The sequence below is a fragment of the Oryctolagus cuniculus genome, chromosome 7, assembly GCF_964237555.1.
Source record: "Oryctolagus cuniculus chromosome 7, mOryCun1.1, whole genome shotgun sequence".
NCBI lineage: Eukaryota > Metazoa > Chordata > Mammalia > Lagomorpha > Leporidae > Oryctolagus > Oryctolagus cuniculus.
The window spans coordinates 51620517-51646783 of NC_091438.1; the positions used below are offsets into that span (position 1 = coordinate 51620517).

At 40.6% G+C, this 26267-nt stretch overlaps 1 long non-coding RNA gene across 2 annotated transcripts in view; it reads right to left on the bottom strand.

Moving 5' to 3' along the window:
• Nucleotides 1-25615, bottom strand: part of LOC138850565 (uncharacterized) — a 29767-nt gene extending 4152 nt beyond the window's left edge. The window contains exons 1-3 of one of the 2 annotated variants that reach the window (XR_011390500.1): nucleotides 25443-25615; nucleotides 12362-12480; nucleotides 3276-3787 (exon numbers count right to left, since the gene is read on the bottom strand). This is a non-coding gene — a long non-coding RNA (uncharacterized lncRNA). Of the gene's footprint in view, nucleotides 1-3275; nucleotides 3788-12361; nucleotides 12481-25442 lie in introns of those variants that run through there. The other variant, XR_011390501.1, reaches the window with a different exon arrangement.
• Between the last annotated feature and the right edge of the window lie 652 nt (nucleotides 25616-26267).

Below are 26267 nucleotides of genomic sequence, written 5' to 3' on the forward strand. Positions count from 1 at the left end.
TGCCGGCCGCGGCAGCCATTGGAGGGTGAACCAATGGCAAAGGAAAACCTTTCTCTCTCTCTCTCTCTCTCTCTCACTGTCCACTCTGCCTGTCAAAAAAAAAAAAGATAATTTTTGGACCATTTCAGGTAATGAATATGAAAAAATTTGCAATGAAGAATGAGTAATATGATACTTATCACTTTATCTGAACAGACCCTGGATCAAAGTAATGGCTTAATAAATATTTTTTGATGAACTGAATGAGGAATAATAGATTTACAATAAAGAAAGTTCAAGTTTCTCTACAAATCTACTGTTATTCACATAGGGACTTTTAACATGGGGGGGAATCTTCCATCTGCTGATTTATTCCCCAAATACCTGCAACATCTTGGCCCAGGAGCCAGGAATTTCATACAAGTCTCCCACGTGGGTGGCAGAGATCCAAGTACTTGTGTTGTTACCTGCTGCCTCCCAGGCACATAAGCAGGAAGCTGGATTGGATGTGAAAGTGGGACTTGATGCTTGGTACTATAATACGGGATGTGGGCATCCCAAGTGACTTCTTAACCTGACGTGCCACCACACTCACATAAAAGTGGCATAGAACTAAGCACACCTCTAGAATCTACATTTCAGGCAGATTTTTGGATCTATATGTCCTTAAATCATCTCATTTAATAGGGTTCATGGATTTCTGACTTAGAGAGTTAAGAATTTTGAACTGGGAGGATAGGGTGTGAAGTATCACTATATATTTTGTATGTATGAAATACATGAAATTTGTATACTTTAAAGTTAAAAAAAGAATTTTAAACTGTGTACCCCAAATATTAAGAGATCTTGTTTTAAAATTTAAACAGATAATTCTAAAAAAAGATTTATTTATTTATTTGAAAAGCAGAGTTACAGAGAGGCAGAGTCAGAGATGGAGAGATGGAGAGTCAGAGAGAGAGGTCTTCCATCTGCTGGTTCACTCCCTAGATGGCTGCAACAGCAGGAGCTGCGCCAATCCAAAGCCAGGAGCCAGGAGCTTCTTCTGGGTTTCCCATGCTGGTGCAGCAGCCCAAGGACTTGGGCCATCTTCTACTGCTTTCCCAGGCTATAGCAGAGAGCTGGATTGGAAGTGGAACAGTTGGGACTCAGACTGGTGCCCATATAGGATGCTGGAAGCGTAGGTGGTGGGGTCACCTGCTATGCCACAGTGCTGGACCCTAGATAATATATTGTTAATCCTGCCCCATTGTTGAAAATTATTTTAACTCAAGAGGTACATATTTTACTGAAGAATACTGTGAGAGCTGGAAGTGTATCTATCTTATTCATTGCTGAATTCTGGCTCATAATAGGTGCTCAAATGCCCACAGAATGAACAGATCTGACGATGGTCATTTTCCTGTCCTCTCCCTTCCTAGTAGAAATGGCAGCGCAGGAAGAGGTGTGGCAGAGGGAATAGCAGCAATTCATCATAAAACACCTGAGCTGTGAGCCAGCGCTGCAGCTCACTAGGCTAATCCTCTGCCTTGCAGCGCCGGCACTTAGGGTTCTAGTTCCTGTCGGGGCGCCGGATTCTGTCCCGGTTGCCCCTCTTCCAGGCCAGCTCTCTGCTGTGGCCAGGGAGTGCAGTGGAGGATGGCCCAAGTACTTGGGCCCTGCACCCCATGGGAGACCAGGAGAAGCACCTGGCTCCTGGATTCGGATCAGCGCGATGTGCCGGCCGCGGCGGCCATTGGAGGGTGAACCAATGGCAAAGGAAGACCTTTTTCTCTGTCTCTCACTCTCACTGTCCACTCTGCCTGTCAAAACAAACAAACAAACAAACTAACTAACAAACAAAAAAACCACACACACACACCTGAGCTGTGTGAAAACCAAAACTCAGCCTGATTCAGGAGAAAAACTTGCTGTACGTGTATGTTAGTGAGGTTACTTTTTAAGTAAACTAAGATAAAGAAATAAAAACTTATTTAAAAGGTAAATCAGGATCTCATTGCTCTTGTCGTAAGTAGAATCTTTATAAAACTATTCAGAATGAAACTATTTTATATATCACATTCCCCATTACTTCTAAAATATGCTTGGAGGCATATTTTGTTTGGCACAGCAATTGAACTGTCACTTAGGATACCCATATCCCCTACCAGAGTGCTTGAGTTCAAGTCCTGGCTCTGTTCCCAACTCCAGCTTCCTATGAATGCAGGTCCGTGAAGGCAACAGATGATGGCTCATGTAGCTGGGCCCCTGCTTCTGGCTTTAGCCTGACCCAGTTATATCCATTATAGCCATTTGGAAAGTGAACCAGTGGATAGGTGGTCTTGGTCTTGGTCTCTCACTCGCTCTCTTGCTCTCTAACTTTCCCGCTCTCCCTCCCTCTTTCTCTTTCCCTCAATAAGTTAATAAATAAATATCTTTTATATCTTAAAAATAAATGATATGCTTGATTCGCAAGTATATTTCCACTTCCCTTTATTTAACTATACCTTTGGCAAAACATATACTGTAGCTACATTTAAATGAATTTAAATGGATGAAATATGAGTTTGATTAATGATCTATTTGGACAATGTTTTGTCTAGCACTAGGAGTGTTTTCATTTCATTGGCATGCATATGTGTGTCTGAGGATTATTGTTTTCAGGAAGAGACTGGTAAGCAGTTTCTGTTTCATTTTAGTGACTTCAGCCATTGCTGGTGCTGTTTTCTTTAAATTTAAGTTTTTAACTAATAAATGTTTTATCTGTACTGTCTCTTAAGTGATAAGGAGTTTGAGGCTTCGAGAGGTGAAGGAACTTGTCTAAGATCACATAACTAGGAAGGGAGACTCAGAAATTAAGCTTTATCTGTTTGACTCCTAAAATGCATGTGTATATCAGTGGTATACTGGAGCTAGCCTGAACCAGCTCTAATTGTTAATTCAGCATCCCTCTTTCTAACTCTACCTTCAGTGACACCACACTGATAGAAATGCTGTATTCACACTGCAAACACTTGTCAGTTCTGTAAATCGGAGATTTCTGTCCCCTTTGTAGACCTCTTTTTACCACTCTGGCTGTTCTACTTAGCCTAACTGCTTCTCTGTGGGGAAGAACACAGAATAAAGTGATGGGAGTGGTGAAGGGAAATAATTTCCAGAAACTTTTGTCCAAAGATGTCATACTAGTTTTTGTGACTAAATGAGCTATTAAAAAATTCCTTAGCCAGAGAGTTCCCATTGACGAGCACTCAAATCCATCATCAGCCTCCTACAAAGCATTTTATGGAAGCTGCATCGATGCTTGCATGCTCCTAACAAGGTCATGTCTCTACTCCTGCCACTTAAACATCTCTTCTGAATTTCTCAATGCTCTTAGGTAGAAAGGGGATTCTGCAAATCTAATTAAGCCAAATCTTCAGGGGCTGATTATATAGGCCATGGATAATCCAGCCATTCTTTCCCCCTCCTCCTTTTCACCTTCTGGCCCTTTTACTGCTCATTAGCACCTCAACCAGAGACTTGGGCTTGGGAAGGAGTGAGTGGGTGTGGAAGTCCCATCAGCCCATCTGGCTTCTGGCCAGCAGCTCTTGTGTGGGTTTTGTTAGAAGTAACCTAGAGACAAGGTAAATGGATCTATGGCATATGTGAATTTTATTCACCTGTGTTACTGACCTCTGCCTCACCCACTCCCAATGCTACCTACCATGATGTCACAGACCATTCAGTGTTGGTTGCAATAATGGCTGTCCCATTCCATGGTTGTCTTATTCACTTCAGTATATTTCAGTGGTGGCCAATTTAGTCAACACTATTTCTTGGATCTGGCCCAGCACTGTGCAGGGTAAGGGTGGAGAGAATATTCAAGTTAAATATTGTTCACAGGATTGATCTTGGGAACAGCAAAAGGCTCCATACTACATTAAGATTTCAGGGGCATCTGATGAGATGTTAACATTTTATTTTGTGCATTTAAGATTTTTAATTTAAAAATTTTAATTTTAATTAGTTTTTTAACAGATTTAATATGAATTACAGATACAATTCTAAAACTGTAATGATATTCTCCTCCCTCCCTTTTTTCCTGTCCCTCCTCTCCCTTCCACCCTCATTCCTTTTTTTTTAGATTTTTGAGGTAGCACATTTTAAATTTATATTACAGTAAAGTGGCTTAATATTTCACTGAATAAGAAGTTTAAGAGGGGTCAGAGCTGTGGCGTAGCAGGTAAAGCCACCACCTACAGTGCTGACATACCATATGGGCACCCATTGGAATCCTGGCTGCTGCACTTCCAATCCAGCTCTCTGCTGAGGCCTGGGAAAGCAGCAGAAGATAGTCCAGGTTTTTGGGCCCCTACATGCATGTGAGAGACCTGGGAAGCTTCTGGCTCCTGGCTTTGGATCTGCACAACTCCAGCCATTGCAGCCATCTGGGGAGTGAACCAGAGGATGGAAGACCTCTCTCCCTCTCTCTTTACCTCTCTGAAACTCTGCCTTTTAAATAAATAAATCCTTTAAAAAAGGAATTTAAAATGTAGAAAGCAAAAAGACCCTAGTTTAGTGGGAGTATAGACAATGGCTACAAACAAAAATTGAATGGAAAAAATGATCATTTCACCCATATACAGTAAATTTTAAAGTAATCACAGATCATTATAGTGGTATAGCATTCTTTTTTTTTTTTTTTTTTTTGACAGGCAGAGTGGACCGTGAGAGAGAGAGACAGAGAGAGAGAGAGAGAGAGAGAGAAAGGTCTTCCTTTTGCCGTTGGTTCACCCTCCAATGGCCGCCACAGCTGGCGCACTGCGGCTGGCGCATCGCGCTGATCCGAAGCCAGGAGCCAGGTGCTTTTCCTGGTCTCCCATGCAGATGCAGGACCCAAGGACTTGGGCCATCCTCCACTGCAATCCCGGGCCATAGCAGAGAGCTGGACTGGAAGAGGGGCAACTGGGACAGAATCCGGCGCCCTGACCGGGACTAGAACCTGGTGTGCCAGCACCGTCGGCGGAGGATTAGCCTATTGAGCCTCAGTGCTGGCCTGTGGTATAGCATTCTTAAACATTGGTTTGACAAAGGCATAAAACAAAGGTTTACAAAACTATATTTGTAGCAATACTGGTATACACAGACATTTCTTTTTTTGTTTGTTTGTTTTAATTTTCTGGACTTATTCTAGGAGGATCAAATATTTTCTCCTATACCACCCTGCTATGGTGTGAATTCTAAATGTCCCCCAAAGAGTGGATCTGTGGGGTAGTGTTATTGGTAGATGGGTAATCTTTATGGAGTGAGATCTGGTGGAAGGTACTCAGGGCTTGGGAGTGTGTCGTGAAAAGTTAGTTCTTGTGAGAGGTTTGTTATAAAGGCCTTGTTTTGGCTCTTCCCAGCCACTCTCTCTGCTCCAGCTTGAGATGTGACCCTTCGCTCCTAGTCTCACTCCCACCATGATGTGCTAGCACTGCCCTCACCAAATCATTGAGATTACCCTGTCATGAACTTAGATCTCCAAAACTGCAAGTTACATTAACTCCTCTCTCCCCCATAAGTAGCTTATCTTAGGTATTTCAGTGTAGTAATAAAAAGTTGACTAATACAGAGTTTGATATCAGGAGTGAGGTGTTACTGTAACCATACCTGAAGATGTGGTGAAGCCTTTGCAATTGGTTAATAGGAAGAGGATGGAGGGTTTGGAAGAACAGACTTAAGACGGCCTAAACTTCTTCTTCTTTTTTTTTTTTTTTAATCTTTTATTTAATGAATATAAATTTCCAAAGTACGACTCATGTGTTACAATGGCTTCCCCCCCCATACTGTCCCTCCCACCCACAACCCTCCCCTTTCCCACTCCCTCTCCCCTTCCATTCACATCAAGATTCATTTTCGATTATCTTAATATACAGAAGATCAGCTTAGTATACCTTAAGTAAGTATTTCAACAGTTTGCTCCCACACAGAAACATAAAGTGAAAAATAATAGATGATTTTTTTTAAATGATGATGAAATCAGATCAGACCTATTGTCATGTTTAATCCCAGTGAGAGTCAAGTTGGGAATTGATAATTTCTTTCTTTCTTTTTTTTTTTTTTTACAGAAGATCAGTTTAGTGTACATTAAGTAAAGATTTCAGTCGTTTGCACCCCCATAGAAACACAAAGTGAAATATACTGTTTGAGTACTCGTTATAGCATTAAGCCTCAGTGTACAGCACGTTAAGGACAGAGATCCTACATGAGGAGTAAGTGCACAGTGACTCCTGTTGTTGACTTTACCAATTGACACTCCTGTTTATGGCATCAGTAATCTCCCTATGCACCAGTTATGAGTTTCCAAGGCTATGGAAGCCCCTTGAGTTCTCCGACTCTTATCTTGTTTAGACACGGTCATAGTCAAAGTGGAGGTTCTCTCCTCCCTTCAGAGAAAGGCACCTCCCTCTTTGAAGACCTGTTCTTTCCACTGGGATCTCACTCACAGAGATCTTTTTGCCAGAGTGTCTTGGCTTTCCATGCCTGAAATACTCTCATGGGCTTTTCAGCCAGATCCGAGTGGACGGCCTAAACTTCTATAAGCAAAGTGTTATGGGCTATTCTGGTGAGGACTTAGAAAACCGGAATTCTAATAGAAATGTCCACAGTAAAAGCCATAGTTTCAGAAGGAAATGACAATTCTATTGGGAAATGGGCTAAAAGTCACTTCTTTTTTTTAAATAAAAGATTTATTTATTCATTTGAAAGGCAGAATCAGAGAGAGAGAGAAGAGAGGGAGAGAGACTGGGAGGGATCTTCCATCTGCTGGTTCAACTCCCCAAATGGCTGCAATGGCCAGGGCTGAGCCAGGCTGAAGGCAGAAGAGAGGAACTCCATCTGGATCTCTCACATGGGTGGCAGGAGCTCAAGCACTTGGGCCAACTCCTACTGTTCTCCCAGGCACACCAACAGGGAGCTAGAAAGGAAGTAGAGCCATGGAATGCTGATGTTGCATGCAGTGGCTTAACCCACTGAGTTACAATACCAGCCCCTAAAGTCTCTCTTCTTACACTGTGGCAAGGAGGCTGGCTTTATTGTGCCTACGCCCTGAGACTTTGTGAGAGGTTGAACTTAAAGATGATAGGTTATTTTATTTGGCAAAGGTGATCTCAAGGTGCAGATTTCATTGGCTGTTTTTATTTAGTCTAATGGAATGGTGAGAATCAAGCAAAATGGGTACATTACATTTTAGGTACTCTATTAGTTGCATCAGATCAGGGAAAACATACAGTATTTGTCTTTTTGGGCTTGGCTTATTTCACTAAGTATAATGGTTTCCAGTTGTGACCATCTTGTTGCAAAAGACATGATTTCAATTTTTTTTTTTTTTTTTTTTTTTTTTTTTTTTTTTTTTTTTTTTTTTTACAGCTGAGTAGTACTCCATAGTGTTGGAGCAAAACAGACATTTTGAGAATGGATGATTGTTTCTAGCCCTTGTCTCTTCCATTGAGAAACAATCTTTGGTTTAGTTTAGTTTTGTTTTCATTCTCTTCATAGTTTTTGCTGAATTCCTTTACTTAGAGTAAGGTGAACTATATGATCATGAAGTATATTGATAATGGATCATTGTAAAAACTAAGAATGGGAATCCGAGGGCAGAAGGGTTGGAATGTGGGTGGGAGCGAGGGGAAGTCTCACCATGTTCCTAAATCTGTATATATGAAAGATGTGAAGCATACCAGGGGATTCCAATTCAATCCCATCGAGGTGGCATGTACCAATGCCATCTCACTGTTCCAGGTGATCAGTTTCAGTTCACAGTTGGTCATGGTGGAGGGACTGGGAGTCAAAGGGAGCACATAGACAAGTCTAGTACCTGCTAACGCTAACCAATGGAGTAAATAAAGGGGAGAGTGATCCAACATGGGAAGTGAGATACTCAGCAGACTCATAGAATGGCAGATGTCCTAAATAGCACTCTGGCCTCAGAATCAGCCCTAAAGGCACTCGGATCTGGCTGAAAAGCTCATGAGAGTATTTCAGGCATGGAAAGCCAAGACACGCTGGCAAAAGATCTCTGTGAGTGAGATCCCAGTGGAAAGAACAGGTCATCAAAGAAGGAGGTACCTTTCTCTGAAGGGAGGAGAGAACCTCCACTTTGACTATGACCTTGTCTAAACAAGATAAGAATCGGAGAACTCAGAGGGCTTCCATAGCCTTGAAACTCATGACTGGAGTATAGGGAGATTACTGATGCCATAGACAGGAGTTTCAATTGGTAAAGTCAACAACAGGAGTCACTGTGCACTTACTCCTCATGTAGGATCTCTGTCCTTAATGTGCTGTACATTGAGATTTAATGCTATGAGTACTCAAACAATATATTTCACTTTGTGTTTCTATGGGGGTGCAAATTGTTGAAATCTTTACTTAATGCATACTAAACTGATCCTCTGTAAAAAAAAAAAAGAAATTATCAATTCCCAACTTGACTCTCACTGGGATTAAACATGACAATAGGTCTGCTCTGATTTCATCATCATTTAAAAAAAATTATCTATTATTTTTCACTTTATGTTTCTGTGTGGGAGCAAACTGTTGAAATCCATACTTGATGTATACTAAGCTGATCTTCTGTATATTAAGATAATTGAAAATGAATCTTGATGTGAATGGAAGGGGAGAGGGAGTGGGAAAGGGGAGGGTTGTGGGTGGGAGGGACGGTATGGGGGGGAAGCCATTGTAATCCATAAGTCGTACTTTGGAAATTTATATTCATTAAATAAAAGTTTAAAAAAAATAAAATAAAAAATTAAAAAAAAATTTAAAAATCAAAACAAAACAAAACAAAAAGGAAAGCAAAAAGGTAGAGAATGGAACGATTTGAGAAAGTTGCAGACTGGCTAGGAAAGTAGTAAAACTGACTGTGGTTGCTAGAGGTTTGTGCAGATAAAAAGGAGGCAAATGTTTTGCCTTCATATGATATGAAAGATGCCTTGAGGGCATCTTAGAAATCTCTGAGGCTGGGGCCAGTGTTGTGGCGTAGATGGTAAAAGCCTCCACCTGCAGTGTCTCATATGGGTTCGAGTCTCATATGGGTTCGAGTCTCATATGGGTTCGAGTCTGCTGCTCTGCTTCCAATCCAGCTCCGTGCTAATATGCCTGGGAAAGCAGTGGAAGATGGCTCAGGGACTTGGACCCCTGCACCGGCGTGAGAGACCCAGAAGAATCTGCAGACTCCTGGCTTTGGATCGGTGCAGCTCTGGGCATTGTGGCCATTTGGAGAGTGAAAGAGTGGATGGAAGACCTCTCTCTCTGCTTCTGCCTCTCTGTAACTCTATCTTGAAAAAAAAAAAAATCTCTGAGGCTAAAGCCACTCCCACCCCAGGCTCAGAGGGCTGACAGTGCAAATGTGATTCTAATATCTTCAGGGGCAGAATGCCTTCAGGAGGGTATCCTGGGGTGCCCTGTTCACCTAGGGCAAGCTCTCAATTCTGGCTATACAAGGAGGTGCTCCATGCTACTGTAGCTGTGGTTCAAGGGTGCAAAGTGCAACTCATGCAGGTGGTAGACCTTGGCATCATCCTCATGATACTGGTTTTGCAGGCCTGCAGAAGGCAAGAATTGTGAGGTCATGGTAGCTTTCACCGAGATTTCAAAGGAAGTCCTGGGAAACCAGACAAAAGATTGTTGCAGGGTTGGAACCTCTACAGGGACCACCCTCCACCTCCCCCCACCCACTGCCCTGGATTTGTAGTATCATAGTGGAGCTGCGAGAGTAGAGCCAAACAGGGATCCCAGAAAGGTAGACTGACCAGCAATATGCAATGCCTACTGGTGAAGGCTGTAGGCAGCTTGCCATGAAGGTCTTAGAAAGTTGCAAACGTCGATGTGCAGCCTGTGAGAGCAACCACATGGATCAAAGTAGTTGCGGGGGAAGGACTGCTGCTGAGATTCCAGAACTGTTGAGCTACCAGCATGCAACACCAGCTTGATAGAATTGCAGACATGATTCCAACCTATGAGATCCAGAACATGGGCAGAGCCCAGGCAAGCCACTTGGATAGGGCCGTGGGCTCTGGGAGTTAAACTCTCACCCCAGTATGTGCAGAATGCCAGATAAGAGGCTTTTAGACTTCATGTTGATTTTGCTTTGACCTGATTAATCCTTTCTACTTGCCTGTTATCCTCTTTTGGAATGGGAATGTATATTTTGTGACTGTCCATTGGATCATGGAAGTCTGTAACTTGTTTCTACAAGGGCTCACAGTTAAGGAAGTTTACCTTGAGTCTCAGATGGGAATTTGGACTTCTAAGTTAATGCCTTGGTGAGTTAATACCTTGGAATTATTGAGGATGGAATGATCCATATGTTGTATGTGTGAAGCATTTAAGTTTTGAAGGGCCAGATGCCAAAAGCTGTGGTCTGAATATGACTTGGTCCCCAAACTTAACCAGGTGTTAGTCCCAATGTTTTAAGTTACTGATACCATGAGGGTATGTGGAGATGTACTCTAATTATGGTGTCTAGAGGTGGGGTCTTTAGTAACTGATGAGGGTTAGATTTGGTCATTAGGATGAAGTTGCCGTGGTTGAATCCTGGAGGTTTTATGAAAAGACATGTATGTATATGCATGCCTCTCTATGTAGAGAGAGGCACGTGCTCTCCGTCTCTTGCAATGTGATGCACCTTGGGACACTGCCAGCAAGAAAGAACATCATCACCAGAGGCTGAGCCAATGCAGCTGCCCAGTCTTGGACTGTGGATCATCAAAACCACGAACCAAAATAAGCCTCTTTTCATTACAACATTAGCCTCACCAGGTATTTCATAATTGAAATGAAAAGCTAACTAAAAAAAAAAAACCACCTTCTCTCCAAACCCTGCCCACATACATCGAATCATTGGAAAATAAAAGCATGTGCATTAGTAAAGTCTTTGCATATGATTGCGTACTGGGCTATGAAATTACCTCTTTCCTTAATGTATTAATTCATCAAAATTTTGAGCATCTATTACAATCCAGATATAGTGCTGGAGATGAATTGCTGAGTAAAACAGACATAGTCTTCACTTTTATATTACTTGGATACTTGTTGAGGAGATAAATAAATATACTAATAAAGATAATCACTAGTTACAATACTAACAAGTTCAAAGCTAACAAGCAAGGCACAGCTATATAGAATAATGTAGGTTCATAGTTTAGATGTCATGGGGATGGTCAGAGAAACTTCTCTATGAAGAGACATTTAAACTGAGATTTGAGAAGAGATTTGTCATATGAAAAGCTAGGGGAGGCAGGCACTGTGGCATAGAGGGTAAAACCGCCGCCTGCAGTGCTGGCGTTCCATATGGGTGCTGGTTCAAGTCCTGACTGCTCCTCTTCCGATCCAGCTCTCTGCTATGGCCTGGGAAAGCAGAAGATGGCCCAAGTGCTTGGGACCCTGCACCCGCCTGGGAGACCTGGAAGAAGCTCCTGGCTCCTGGCTTTGGATTAGCTCAACTCCAGCTGTTGTGGCCATTTGGGGAGTGAACCAGTGGATGGAAGACTTTCTCTCTCTCTGTCTCTCGCTCTCGCTCTCTCACTCTCTGCCTCTGTAACTCTGCCTTTGAAATAAATAAATAAATAAATCTTAAAAAAAAGAAAAGCTAGGGGCAAGCAATCATTTTTCCTGATTGAGGGACTAGTAAGCTCAGTGGCTCTAGGGTGAATTTTACATGCTGAAGAACACATGTGTGGCTGTTGTGTGCAAGTAAAAGGCAGTGGCAGGAAACTACTGGAGAAGAAACTGGAGACAAGGCTGGAATGGAGATAGCTTATGCAGTGTTAGTAGGCTGTCATGGGCCAAATATGATTTCGCTTCCCAAAATTCATACAGATGTTTAAATCCCAAAGTACAGTTAAGGATGGAAGTTTTATCCAACTGTGTCTGAAGGTAGGACTTTTACAAAATGATAGGATTGAATTAGGATGTTAAGGTGGAGCCCCATGATTGAATCACAATGTTTTATAGGGAGAGACCACAGGGAGGGCAGATGAAGAGTATGTTCCCTTGTGTATCCCCTGGCTCATTATATGATCACTCCTCCACCATCTTCCAGCCTCACTAGATGCCTAAATCAATGGGCTCACCCGATCTTGTACTGTGAACCCCCCAGGAACTGTAAGTCAAAGTAAAGCTATTTCTTTCCTAAGAAGCCCATATCAGTAATTTTAAAGTAACAAAAAACTAACCAAAATGTGGGACATAATCAGGAATTCAGACAGTATTCTAAGTGTGATGGGAGGGTATATTAATCAGGGTTTTCAAGAGGAACAGAGTAACACACACACACACACACACACACACACACATATATATACAGAGAGAGAGAGAGAGAGAGAGAGAGAGAGAGAGCAGGAATTGGCTGACTTAGTTATGGAAGCTAAGAAGTACAAACCCAGGAGAGCTGGTGGTACAGTTTCAGTACAAGTTCCAAGGCTGGAAATCAGGAGAGCCAGTGATGCAAGTTCCAATCCAATTCCAAGTCTGAAGTCTGAGGAAGGTCAATGTTTGAGCCTTAAGGCAGTCATGCAGAGAGAGAGAGAGTTCTTTGTTACTCTTTTAAAAACCTAGTCAGGCCTTTAAAGGGGTGCATGAGGCTCAGTTACTCTGCAGAGAACAATCTGCATTAATCAATGCTGTGGTCTGAATGTTCATGTCTCCCCAAAATTCTTATGTTGAAACTTACTCCCCAGTGGGATGATATGAAGTGATAGGCTTTTGAGGGGTAATTAGGTCCTGAGGGCTCTGCCCGTATAGTAAATAATCTGGTTAGATTTGTGCCCTTACAAAAGAGGCCCATGGGGGCTTGTCAGCTCCTTTAGTGTATAAAGATGCAAAAAGAAGGCACCGTCTATGAGGAATGGGCCCTCACTGGACACAGAATCTATAGTATCTTATCTTGGGCTTCCTTGTCTCACAACTGTGAGCAATAAATTTCTATTCTTTATAAATTCCTCAGTCTAAAGTATTTTGCTATCTCAACCAAATGGACTAAGATACTCAGTCTACCCATTCAAATGTTCATCTCTCCTGGAACCATCATTATACAAACCCTGAGAAATAATGTTCAGACAACCTCTTCTGGATCAACTTCAGGGCTTTCCCATATTTTCATGCACACTTTAACTGCAGAGTCTTTCACAGCAGATGGGTACATTTTTCATGCTAGGTTTAAACTTTACTGCTTAGTCCTGATACTTTGGGCCTACATTTTTATTCTTTCCTGCCAATCTTCTCATATAAAGAATTTGATGCATAATAACAGTCTCTTTATGAGGGGATGCAGGCAGATTTTTATGTCCTCATTCAGTGTCAAAAACATTGACACAGTATCGGTTATAATTGTAAAAAAATTTTATCTTTTAACATTAGGCCAAATTTAGGCAGGCTTCTTCCCACATGAAAAACACAGTTAATCTTGGGAGAGTTCTTGGGAAAGTTCATCTCTTCCAATGCTTCTTGAGGAATGATTTGACTCATATACAGATTTCACCCCAGGGACATAAAGGGCAGCTGCTTAGATAGTACATGACAAACAATGCTTCAAAACTTGGTTTCCAACTTTAAAACAATACTTTTTCATTTTTCTCTATATTCCTTCTCAGTATGTGTCAAAGTGATACATGTGAAAGTGACTTTTAGACATCGGCACAGGCAAAGAGTTCCTGGAAAAACCTCAGAGGCACAAGCAACAAAAGCCAAAATTAACAAATGGGATTACATCAAATTTAGAAGCTTCTGTACTGCAAAAGAAACAGTCAGGAAAGTGAAGAGGCAACTGACAGAATGGGAGAAATTATTTGCAAACTGTACAACTGATAAAAGATTAATAACTAGAATCTACAAAGAAACTCCACAACAACAAAACAAATAACCCAGTTAAGAAATAGGTGAAAGACTTAAACGGACATTTTTCAAAAGAGGAAATACAAATGGCCAACAGACACATGAAAAAATGCTCAGGATCACCAGCCTTTAGGGAAGTGCAAATCAAAACCACATGAGGTTCCACCTCGCCCCAGTTAGAATTGCTTCCATATAGAAATTAACAAACAATAAATGCTGGTGAGGATGTGGGGAAAAGGTACCCTAATACACTGTTGGTGGGAATGTAAACTTGTAAAATCACTATGGAAGACAGTTTGGATATACCTCAGAAATCTGAATATAATCCTACCATAGGACCCAGCCATCTCACTCCTGAGAATTTACCTAAGAGAAGGAAAATCAGCAAATAAAAGAGTTATCTGCACCCCCATGTTTATTGCACCTCAATTCACAATAGGTAATACATGGAATCCACCTAAATGCCTGTTAACTGAAGGCTGGATAAAGAAATTATGGGATATGTACTCTATGGAATATTACATAGCAGAAAAAATAAAATGAGATCTGGTGTTTGCAACACAATGGATGAATCTGAAAAACATCAGACTTAGTGAAATAAGCCAGTCCCAAAGGGAAAAATACCGTTTGTTCTCCCTGATCTGGGATAACTAACAGAGCACCTAAAGAGAAACCTGTAGAAGTGAAATTGACACTTTGAGAAACAATGAGTTGAACAGCCCTTGTTTTGACTGTCAAGGAACAGTTTTTAAAAAATTTTTTTCTTTTTTTCCCCCCTTCTTAATGCCATTGGTTGAACTCTCTAATTAACATAGAATTAATCATATGTATATAAAATCAACTGAAAATAGATCCCAGTAAAAAATAAGAGTGGGAGTAAGAGAGAGAGGAGCTGTATGGTTCTGCATACATTCCTACAGACTTACTTCTAAGGAGACAGCTAAAAACTTGCCATGGGACTCCAAAACCCAGTAATAATGTCATCTTAAGTGTTAAAGTGATCATATTAAGTGTTAAATTGATCATATAGATAGGATTAAGTGTTAAAGGGATCATATAAATATGATCAAGTGTCTGGTCATAACAGTAGATAGAATTAAAAAGCAGAGAATGTTTGAACATGGGACACAGTCCACACAGCAAACTCATAGAATGGCAATCACTCTAAATAGTACTCTGACCTCAGAATCAGCCCTTAAGGCATTCTGGTCTGGCTGAAAAGCCCACAAGAGCATTTCAGATATAGAAGCCAAGACACGATAGCAAAAAAATAGTCCTACATGAAGGGTCTCTGTGAGTAAGACCCCAGTGGAAGAAGTGGCCATCAAAGAAGGATATACTTTTCTCTGAAGGGAGGAGAGAACTTAATTATGTTTATGGCATTGTCTAAATAATGATGGAGATGTGGACTCAAATAGCCTTGACAGCTTTTGTCAAGAGCCTTGGGTGATCACTGATGTCATACATAAGAGTGTTAATTGTTAAATTAACAGCAGGAGTCACTGTGCACTTACTCACCATGCAGAACCTCTGCCCTTTATGAGTTCTACTGTGAGAATTAACAGTAAACTTGTTCTCAAATAGCTTTTAATATTTTGAGTGTGTATGTTCAAATTGTTGAAATCTTTGCTTAGTATAGAGTTGGTCTTCTGTATACAAAGTTAACTGAAAATGAAGCTTAATGGATAATGGGCCTGGGACTTGGAGAGGGAGGAGGAGGTGGGTTGGGAGTTGGGGTGGGAGAATGGGTATGGTGGGAATAATCACAATATTCCTAAAATTGTACTTATAAAATTTGTACTCATTAAATTAAAGGTTTAATTTTTTAAACATTGATTTAATAAATATAAATTTCCGAGGTACAGCTTATGGATTACAATGGCTTTTTCCCCCCATAACTTCCCTCCCACCTACAACTCTCCTATCTCCCACTCCTCTCCCATTCCATTCACATCAAGATTCATTTTCAATTATCTTTATATACAGAAGATCAATTTAGCATATATCAAGTAAAGGTTTCTTGCCTAATAGCTCTGGCTAAAACTCCCAGAACTATAATGAAAAGCAGTGGTGAGAGTGGGCATCCCTGTCTGGTACCAGATCTCAGTGGAAATGCTTCCAACTTTTCCCCATTCAATAGGATGCTGGCTGTGGGTTTTTTATAAATTGCTTTGATTGTATTGAGGAATGTTCTTTCTACACCCAGTTTGCTTAGAGTTTTCATCATGAAAGGGTGTTGTATTTTATCGAATACTTTCTCTGTGTCTATTGAGATAATCATATGTTTTTTCTTCTGCAGTTTGTTAATGTGGTGTATCACATTGATTGATTTGCAAACATTGAACCATCCCTGCATACCAAGGATAAATCCCAATTGGTCTGGGTGGATGATCTTTCTGATGTGTTGTTGCATTCTATTAGCCAGAATTTTATTGAGGATTTTTGCATCTATGTTCATCCGGGATCTCGGTCTGTACTTTTCTTTCAATGCTGCATCATTTTCCTGCTTAGGGATTAAGGTGATGCTGGCTTCATAAAAAGAATTTGGGAGGATTAACTCTTTTTCGATTGTTCTGAATAGTTTGAGAAGAATTGGAGTTAGTTCTTCTTTAAATGTCTGGTAGAATTCAGCAGTGAATCCATCTGGTCCTGGGCTTTTCTTTGTTGGGAGGGCCTTTATTACTGATTCAAGTTTTGTCTCAGTTATGGGTCTGTTTTGGTTTTCTGTGTCTTCGTGGTTCAATTTAGATAGGTTGTATGTGTCCAGGAATCTATCCCTTTCTGATAGATTTCCCTGTTTGCTGGCATACAAGTCCTTGTAGTAATTTCTGATGATTCTTTTTATTTCTGTGGTGTCTGTTGTTATATTCCCTTTTTCATCTGTGATTTTATTGATTTGGGTATTTTCTCTTCTTTTTTTAGTTAGTGGGTCCAATGGGGTGTCAATATTGTTCATTTTTTCAAAAAACCAGCTCTTCGTTTGGCTGATCTTTTGTAATTTTTTTTGGTTTCAATCCTATCGATTTCTTCGCTGATTTTAATTATTTCTCTTTTCCTACTATTTTTGTGTCTGGTTTCCTGCAGTTTTTCTAGATCCTTGAGATGAATTGAAAGCTCATTTATTTGGTGCCTTTCCAATTTCTTGATGTAGGCACCTATTGATACAAACTTTCGTCTTAACACTGCTTTTGCTACATCCCATAAGTTTTGATGTGTTGTGTTGTTATCCTTATTTACTTCCAGAAAATTTTTGATTTGTCTTTTGATTTCTTCTATTACCCAGTGTTCATTCAAGAGCATGTTGTTCAATCTCCATGTGTTTGCATATGCTGTTGGGATTCCTGAGTTGCCAATTTCCAGCTTCATTCCTCTATGGTCTGAGAAGCTGCATTGTATGATTCTAATTCTTTTGAATTTGTGAAGACTTGCTTTATGGCCTAGTATGTGGTCAATCCTTGAGTAGGTTCCATGTACTGCTGAGAAGAATGTAAATTCTTTAAGTGTAGGATTAAAAGTTCTGTAGATATCTGTTAGATCCATTTGGGCTATAGTGTCAATTAAATCTGCTGTTTCCTTGTTCATCTTCTGTCCAGTTGATCTATTTATTTCTGAAATGGAGTATTGAAGTCCCCCAATACTATTGTATTGGAGTCCAAGTCTCCCTTTAAGTCCCTTAACAAATCTTTTAAATAAACCGGTGCCCTGTAGTTAGGTGCATATACATTGATAATAGTTACATCTTCTTGTTGAATTGATCCCTTAAGCTTTATATGGTGCCACTCTTTGTCTCTCTTAACAGTTGTTGTGTTAACGTTCATTTTGTCTGATATTAAGATGGCTACACCAGCTCTTTTTGATTTCTGTTGGCATGGAATGTCTTTTTCCAATCTTTCACTTTCAGTCTGCATGCATCTTTAGTGGAAAGATGTGTTTCTTGTAGGCAGTAAATAGATGGGTTATGTTCCTTAATCCATTCATCCAGTCTGTGTCTTTTAACTGGACATTTGAGGCCATTAACATTCAACGTGACTATTGATAAGCAGCAACTTTGCCCTGCCATTTCTTTTTCTTTTTTTTTTTTTTTTGACAGGCAGAGTGGACAGTGAGAGCGAGAGACAGAGAGAAAGCTCTTCCTTTGCTGTTGGTTCACCCTCCAATGTTTGCCACAGCTGGCATGCTGCGGCTGGTGCACCATGCTGATCTGATGGCAGGAGCCAGGTACTTCTCCTGGTCTCCCATGGGGTGCAGGGCCCAAGCACTTGGGCCATCCTCCACTGCACTCCCTGGCCACAGCAGAGAGCTGGCCTGGAAGAGGGGCAACCGGGACAGAATCCGGCGCCCCAACCGGGACTAGAACCTGGTGTGCTGGCGCCACAAGGTGGAGGATTAGCCTAGTGAGTTGCGGCGCTGGCTTGCCCTGCCATTTCCCCAAAGATATTTTCTAATATATGCTTTGAACTTCCTGTGATCTTTTGCTGTGAGGTTTCCTTCCTTTACCTTCTTTCATATTGATGGCTGTGTTTCTGTAATTCTGTGTGTATCACATCTTTAAGCATCTTTTGCAGGGCTGGACGAGTGGCGACAAATTCTTTCAATTTCTTTTGCTATGAAAGGTCTTTATTTGACCTTCATTCACAAATGAGAGCTTTGCAGGATATAATATTCTGGGCTGGCAGTTTTTTTTCTCTTAGTACCTGGGCTATAACTCGCCATTCCTTCCTAGCCTGTAGGGTTTCTGAGAGAAGTCTGCTGTGAGTCTAATTGGAGATCCTCTGAGAGTAATGTGAAATTTCTCTCTTGCACATTTTAGAATCTTTCTTTATGTTTCACTGTGGTGAGTTTGATTACAACGTGTAGTGGTGAGGATCTCTTTTGGTCATGTTTACTAGGGGTTCTATGAGCTTCCTGTACTAGGATGTCTCTGTCCTTCTCCAAACCCGGGAAGTTCTCTTCTAGTATCTCAGTAAAAAGGCCTGCTAATCGTTTCTCTCTCTCCATGCCTTCAGGAACACCTAGAACCAGAATGTTGGGTTTTTTAATAGTATCCTGTAGATTCCCAACAATATGTTTTAGATTTTTGATTTCCTTTTCTTTGGTTTGACTGTATAATCTCCTGTGCTCTGTCTTCTAAGTCTGATATTCTTTCTTTTGCTTCACTGATTCTGTTTTTAAGGCTCTCTAATGAGTTTTGTCATTTGATCTCTTTTATTTTTCATTTCATTTTGATTTCTATTCAATATCACAATTTCATGTTCTATTAGACTCTTCATTTCATTTTGATTCCTCCTTAAGATGTCATTTTTATGAGAGAGATTTTCTGTCCTGTGCAGTAAGGATACCTGTAGTTCAAGAATTTGTTTTTGAGAACTTCTAGATGTTCTTATCATAAATTTTTTGTAAATCCGTATCTTGTTTTTCTTCTATCCCATCATCTTCGTAATCTTGTATTGGAGTGTTGTGTTTATTTGGGGCATTTTAATGTCTTCTTCGTTCTTGTTTCCTTGGTTCCTGCATTTGTTGCTTAGTATTGTGGAAATATTCTTTGGTTTCTTCTCTTTTTTTCCTCGCTGTGGTGGCTTTTCTCATTATACTATGACCCTTGATTAAGTGGACTGTCTGCTTTTGGTGGATATTTAGAGGCTTTTGAAGGGTGTGGCCAGAGAGCTCTGTTCAGTTCTTCAGGGTTAAGGCTGTGCTAAAGGACACACCCAGGTTTGGCATGGTAAATCTTCTCTCTTTCTTTTTTTATTCAGAAGGGAAGTAATTCCACACAGGTGACCTATTCTCCTTGAAGGCAATCAGTGTCTGAATGCTGGCTTCTGTGGGTATAATATTCGTCTGCTCTGTCCCAAGGACCACACAAAGGATCTGTGCAGTCCTCAGTGTAAGCCCAGATTCCCCTGCAATTTCACACCGGGTTGCCAAGGTTACTGAGTTTATGGCGTCTCCCACCAAGTACTCATGAGTTCTATCACACACCCTCAGTTTTTTTTTTTTTTTTATAGTCTCAGTTCATAAGCTCCAAACATTCACTAGGTCTTAACCTCCTGTTACTTCTCCCCACCAGAGTCAGTTTTTTTCTGGTTGGCTGAGGGTGGGCACAGTCCTGAGGTGGCACAGCTTTTACATATGTCCAAAATGGTGCCTGCTCTTTGTCTTGCTCACCTTTGTAAGGTGAGTGGAGAGTGAGAATCGTGTCCATACCAGTCCCTTTTATTTCTTTTTCTCTCCTCTAGTTAGCCTGGTGAACTTTCCCTCAGGGTGCTTCAAGCCTTGTTCCCTCTAGGCTCTTCTTGCCACTTCCCAACCAGTGTCTCGGGCTACTGAGGTTTCACCTCACCTCCCTTTCCAGCGCTGGTGCATAGACTTGGTGGCTGGGGTCCCAAGCCGTGGGCGCCCGTGCCCTCCATGTAGGTCCACCGTGTCCCACTAGTTCTGGGAGAGTTTCCTCTGTGTTTTTTTTTTTCCCTAACTCTTCCCTGAAACTACAGTATCTCCACTTTTATTAAACTATCTTTTCCTGGACTATCAGTGTGCTCCCTCCGTATTCCGCCATCTTGGAGGACTCCCCTCTAAATTAAAGGTTTCTTTGGAAAAAAAAAAAAAGAAAATGGCTTTTAAATGTTAAAGGGCTGCAAATACAATGGGGGATGGTGCTGGAAAATCAGCTGAGATGCTAAATGTGGCATTTGAGGTAGGTGTAAAAAAGGATTGGAAGTCCTTGTTTTGTCCCATATTATCCTCTCTTTGCACTGTGATCTCTTTCTGTGGACTAGATTGTAAACATGTGCTTATTTCTGTATTTATCTTTTTCATATTCAGTTTTTATTTAGGCTTCTGATTTTATCTTCTCCCATGCACTTTGCAATATTGGTAATATTTTTCCAGTTTGTAAGTTATATGGTGTGTTTCTTCCCATTTGTGGGATTATATAATACATCTCTTAGAAATGGGATGCACTTTTGTGTGTGTGTGTGTGTGTGTGTGTGTTGGGCAGGGTGCAGAAATTAGATATGGAATCATGTAAGAACTGGCAATTAAGACCTGACAGGCATAAGACCTGGAAATTTAGACACTATGGGGTGCCCACAACCCCTATAGCAATGGCTAGCTTCAACTACTGGCTCTGCTTCTGGTTCTAGTTTCCACCTAATGTGCCATTCAGGCAACAACAGGTGACAGCTCAAGTAGTTGGGTTCCTGTCACTCATGTGGGAGACCTTGATTCAGTTCCTGATGCCTGGCTTTGACTTGGCATAGCCCAAGCCATAGTGGGCATTTGAAAAATGAACAAGCAGATGGGAACTCTCTCTCTCTTTCTCTCATTCCTCTCTCTCTCTCTCTTACTTCTTCTCTCTCTCTATATATATATTTCTCAAATAATTAAGTAAATTAATAAATATTTTTTAAAGTTTGTGGGAAAATGGAACTAAAAATAAGGTTATTTGGGTGAAAGATAATGAAACTATGTATAGTTTTTCATAATAAGCATTTTTCATGAACTTTTTGAAAACCTGTGTACAAAATAAATCAAGGAGCTTATGGAGCTGGTGAAGATTTAGAAGTTGTCTTCTTTAACCTTCCCTCCCCTATTATTTGATAGACATGTACCTTTTTGCCATTTATCTTTCTTAGTTTTGCCCTAACTTTTCTATTACTTCCTCTTTTCTGCTCCTTGTTTGTTGTTGCCACTACACTTCAAATGTCCTACTTTTCTTTAGTTAACCCTGATAGTTGTCCATCACCTTTTTTCCCATTCATTTTTGCTACCATTTATAGTTTCAGCTTGCATCATTTCTTGAGAGTAGTAAATTCCATAGTCATAAAGTTCATCAAGGGATTATTTTCTCTGATTTGCGTCTTGAGGAAGTTATCTCCTAATAAAAGAGTATATTCCCCAAATAGACTTACAACTTAGTAGGCTCATGGTATGCCTTGTTTCAGTCTTGCTAGTCTTAACAACTTATCCAATCACCCCCATCCCCAGATTCTTCAATTATTTTGATTAATATACTCCAGGTTTCTAGGTAAACATTGTATATCATCTTGCAAGTGGAGCTCTATACCATATCAGGAATGGCATAGAAAGATGGTAGGAGAAAGCAAAGATAAAGAAGAAATATAAGGTGAGATTCATATCCTAAAGGAGCTTGAAGTTCTTTTCTTATTTTTTTATTTTTATTTTTATTTTGTTTTTTAAAAGATTTATTTTATTTATTTGAAGGACAGAGTTACAGAGAGAGGTAGAGATAGAGAGAGAGGTCTTCCATCCGTTGGTTCACTCCTCAGATGGCCGCAACGGCCAGAGCTGCACCGATCTGAAGCCAGGAGACAGGCAGGAGCTTCATCCAGGTCTCCCATATGGGTGCAGGGGCCCATGGACTTGAGACATCTTCCCCTGCTATCTCAGGCCATAGCAGAGAGCTATATTGGAAGAGGTGCAGCCGGGACTAGAACTGGCGCCCATATGGGATGCCAGTGCTTTTGGCCAGGGCTCTAACCCACTGCCCCACAGCGCTGGCCCCCAGGAGCTTGAAGTTCTGTGAGGAGTTTTAGTACATTTGAGGTGTGGGTACCTCCTGCCTTTACTTCACTGAAAGTGGAAACAGGAACTCTAAACTTTTTGGGGTATAAGTCATATGTAAATATTAAACAGTATGTGAATGTGAAATGTGAGTTTACCTGTATAATTTGAGATTTGATTATAAATATGATTGGACCATTGAGGTAATAATTTATGACAACTGCAATTCTAATAGGTATCATTCAAAAAGTGTTGAATTTGTATCAAGTAGGCACCATATGTTTTTCTCACTGTTTTATTTCATTTTCCATGAGAACATGGCAAGGTTGGTATTGTCATTTCCATTTAAAAATAAGACTGCTGAGACTCAGAAAAGGTTATTAATGAGGCTAAATCCTTCAGATAAATTGTAGGTGAAGCTAAAATTTTAAACCAGATTTGCTTAAGTCCAAAGTTCATCATAAGGCACTTCCTCCCCACCCCTTAGGAACTTAAACAGTGAAGCTACACATTTAGCTTTTCCATGAGAAAAGAGATTTTGAAGGACCTATCTTTCTTGAGAATCTTTCCTAGGAGTGAGAGATCCAATGAATTGTCAAAACTGACGAAGTAATTTGCCTAGGGTGCTTAATGTTTGCCCTGCTTAAGGACTAGCTAACTTATATTTATCTAAAAATAAGTCGGATTCTGATTGAAATGCATTCACTCTTTCAGGTCACTAGGGTATCACTTAGATAATATGAAAAACTGTTTTATTATCAAGTCAATATGTTGTTCAAGACACATTGAGTCATGTCAGTGTTGTGGTGCAGGAGATTAAGTTGCTGTTGAAATGCTCCCAACCCATATCATAGTGCCTAGTTTGAGTCGTAAATTGCTCTTCTTCCAACCTAGCTCCCTGCTAATCCACCTGAGAAAACAGTGGATTATAGTCTAAGTTCTTGGACTCGTGCCACCCATGTTGGAGACTCGGATGGAGTTCCTGGCTCCAGACTTCAGCCGGATTACAGCCCCAGCTGCTGTAGTCATCTGGGGAATGATCCAGTGGATGGCAGATTTCTTTCTCTCTGTCATTCTACCTTTCAAACAAGCAACAAACAAACTTTTTTTAAAAAAAATCTCAAACATACTGAATAATGTTGTAACCTGGAGGATACAATGATTTTTAATGGGGCTGATATCCAGCCGAGATCCTCTCACTCTAGTGACTCTGCTGTACTACTGCCTAAATATTTTGACTAGGACCTAAAGGTGTTAGACATAATTTCTATCCTCAAGGAAATAGCAACCCAGTTGGAAAAATTGGACATAATGATGTAAAACTTTTGTGAGCAACACTTTGTCATTCTCAGCTTGCTTCATTTTCTTCCAAGCATGTATCTACCACTCAAAGCATTTTATATTTATTTATTTTGTATTATTTACTGCTGTATCTTTAGCAGTGACAACACAGTTTGAATGAATGTGTAAACAAATGGGTAGCCATTTAAAGCAGTGATTTGTGTTGGAGTGGTCAGGGAGAGTGCCATGGGTGAGGAGAGACAGGAACAGAATCTGTAAGAAAGTTTTGGAGAGAATAGGTCCAGGCTTGGAGGATGACATAGCCACCACGTGGAATTTACCCTTCGAGTATGGGGTTTTGAGTAAACTACTCTAATTAGAAAATGGCATATTTATTACAAAAGGTGTAATACATGATCTGCAAGAACACCTTGAGAATTTAGTATGATAAATGACTGTCAGAAGCACCAAGGAAGTGAAATCTGTAATGACTGAACCCTGTAACTGACAATGCCACAACCTCATTGCTTCTTATCCCAGTGCACAAGTAATGTGGATTAGTACATTCTTTATAGGAAATGACAAGGAGAGCTTACAGATATTTTTCAGGTGAAGCTTAGGGAAGGAACATCACTAATGAAAAATGTTAAATGGATACTGCTGACTGAGATTTTCATGAAAATAAATTTTTTAAAATTTTAAATAATAATTTTAAAATTATACTTCTATTTTCTCTTGGTGTCTGTCTTGCTGTATCATGACTTTCTCATTTAAGACTAGCATTTAATACAAATATAAAGACAAACACAAGTACACATAATTGTGCACCTGCAGAAGTGCATGAGTGCATATGTGTGTGTCTGCACACACACACATACATACACACATATGTTCATGCTCACATTCACACAGCTTCCTTCAGCCTACCCTCTATTTCCTCTCATCTGGCAGCTTTCAGAATAATCTCACCCACCTGTTAAATCAGAGAATGTCAAGTTTAATTTATAACAGCAAGTAGAAACAGGATGCTACAGAAAGCATTTTAATTAAAATCCTTTAATTGGATACATGCTTCTTGTGAAAAGGGAGCTGTGGAGAGGGCCTCTTTGTCGGCACCTTTCACTCCAGTTGCCAGAGATTGTTGCAGGAATGGCCTTGCAATTGGAACCAGCCCTCTGAGGTGGTAGAGGTAAGGATGAGGGTGGAGGCCAAGAAAGGGAAATTGGGAGCAATAGAGGAAGGACGAGGGGCAAATGGCCGTGGATTTTGTGCAGAAACACAGCCTTGGTGTTTTTCCAGAGGTAGTTATGCTGAAACTTACTGGTACTCTTTCAAGTTGGTTTCTTCTTAATTCTTTCATCATCCTGAGGATGGGATAGTCTCCAGGGGGGAAGTACACAAATACTCTTGATTTCAAGTACTGGCTGAGGAAATCTTGACAGTGTAGGTCAACTGGCAAATGTGGGAGGTGGGCAGATGACAGGGTGGAATTGGGGGAAGCCCTGTCTTTGCACCTGGGGTACCTTAAGAGACAGCACTTAGCACTCCACAACCCACACTGCAGGGAAGAAAATGTTGGACTCAATTAAAGCCTAGTTTAAGGAAGGGACTCTCTGCTAAAGTAGGGGGCCAGTCTGGAAGACATCACAAGAGCTCATGTAGGATGCCAAGAGAGCAGAAAGGCATGGAAGTGTTTTACTGGATACATTCAAAGTAGCTGAGAGAAGTGGGAACTGGAAGCAGTTTCAGTGTCAGGTATGTTTCCAAGGAAACAAAACTCTAAAACTGAGCTCATGAAAGATAAGGTAGGATTAATGGGTATTTACCTTCTTGGTTGTGCTTCAACTTGCTGTGCCAGAAGGTGATTCAAATGGATCTCATGGATTCAGATTCTTTCCTCTGAGCTAAGAAAATCAGCACTTTGTCTTTTGGGTACAGTGAAGACACACACCTTGAAGGATTTTTAAATGCTACTCATCCCTTGCTGCTGCTGGCTCCCTGGTGTTCTGGTTGCCAAGGAAACAATGGTAGCCAGTTTTGTTTGTTTACATCTATTGGTTCCCTCTAGTGGTGTGCTGGTAAATGCTCATCAACCTGTTGGGTAGCTAGGAGAGGTGAGGAAGTCCAATGTGCAGCATTTCCAACTTCCATGGTGTGAGTATTTCCACTGAAATTCTTTACAAGATACTGATGGTTTAACAATTGGCTGTCCATATTCCTAAAATTAAAAAAATTCTGAAGGAAGGCAATATGAGCTGGATCTAGCACACCACTGACTTTTTCTTGTCCTTGCTAAGTTTTTCTGTAGGAGATATTTATTCCCTCATTCCAATGATTAATTTGTTTTGGCCACTGGAATCTAAGCAGATTCCATAAAACACATCAAAGAAATATTTAAATGTGCGTGCACAGGTTCATTTTGTTTTCCTCACTCCTCTGTGCCCTCTACTTGAGAACACCATAGCCTAGTTAGTGGATGTTCCTTTACCCTGAGTCACAGAATGAGAAGACATACAGAGTTGCCTAAACTGAGGTGTTCCCAGTGCACCCTTGCAAAGCCATTAGTCAAACTGAAATCCTCATGTCTGGTGAGCAAAAATAAATGTTGGTTGTTATAGGTCACTGAGATTTCAGGATATGAATAGCACAGA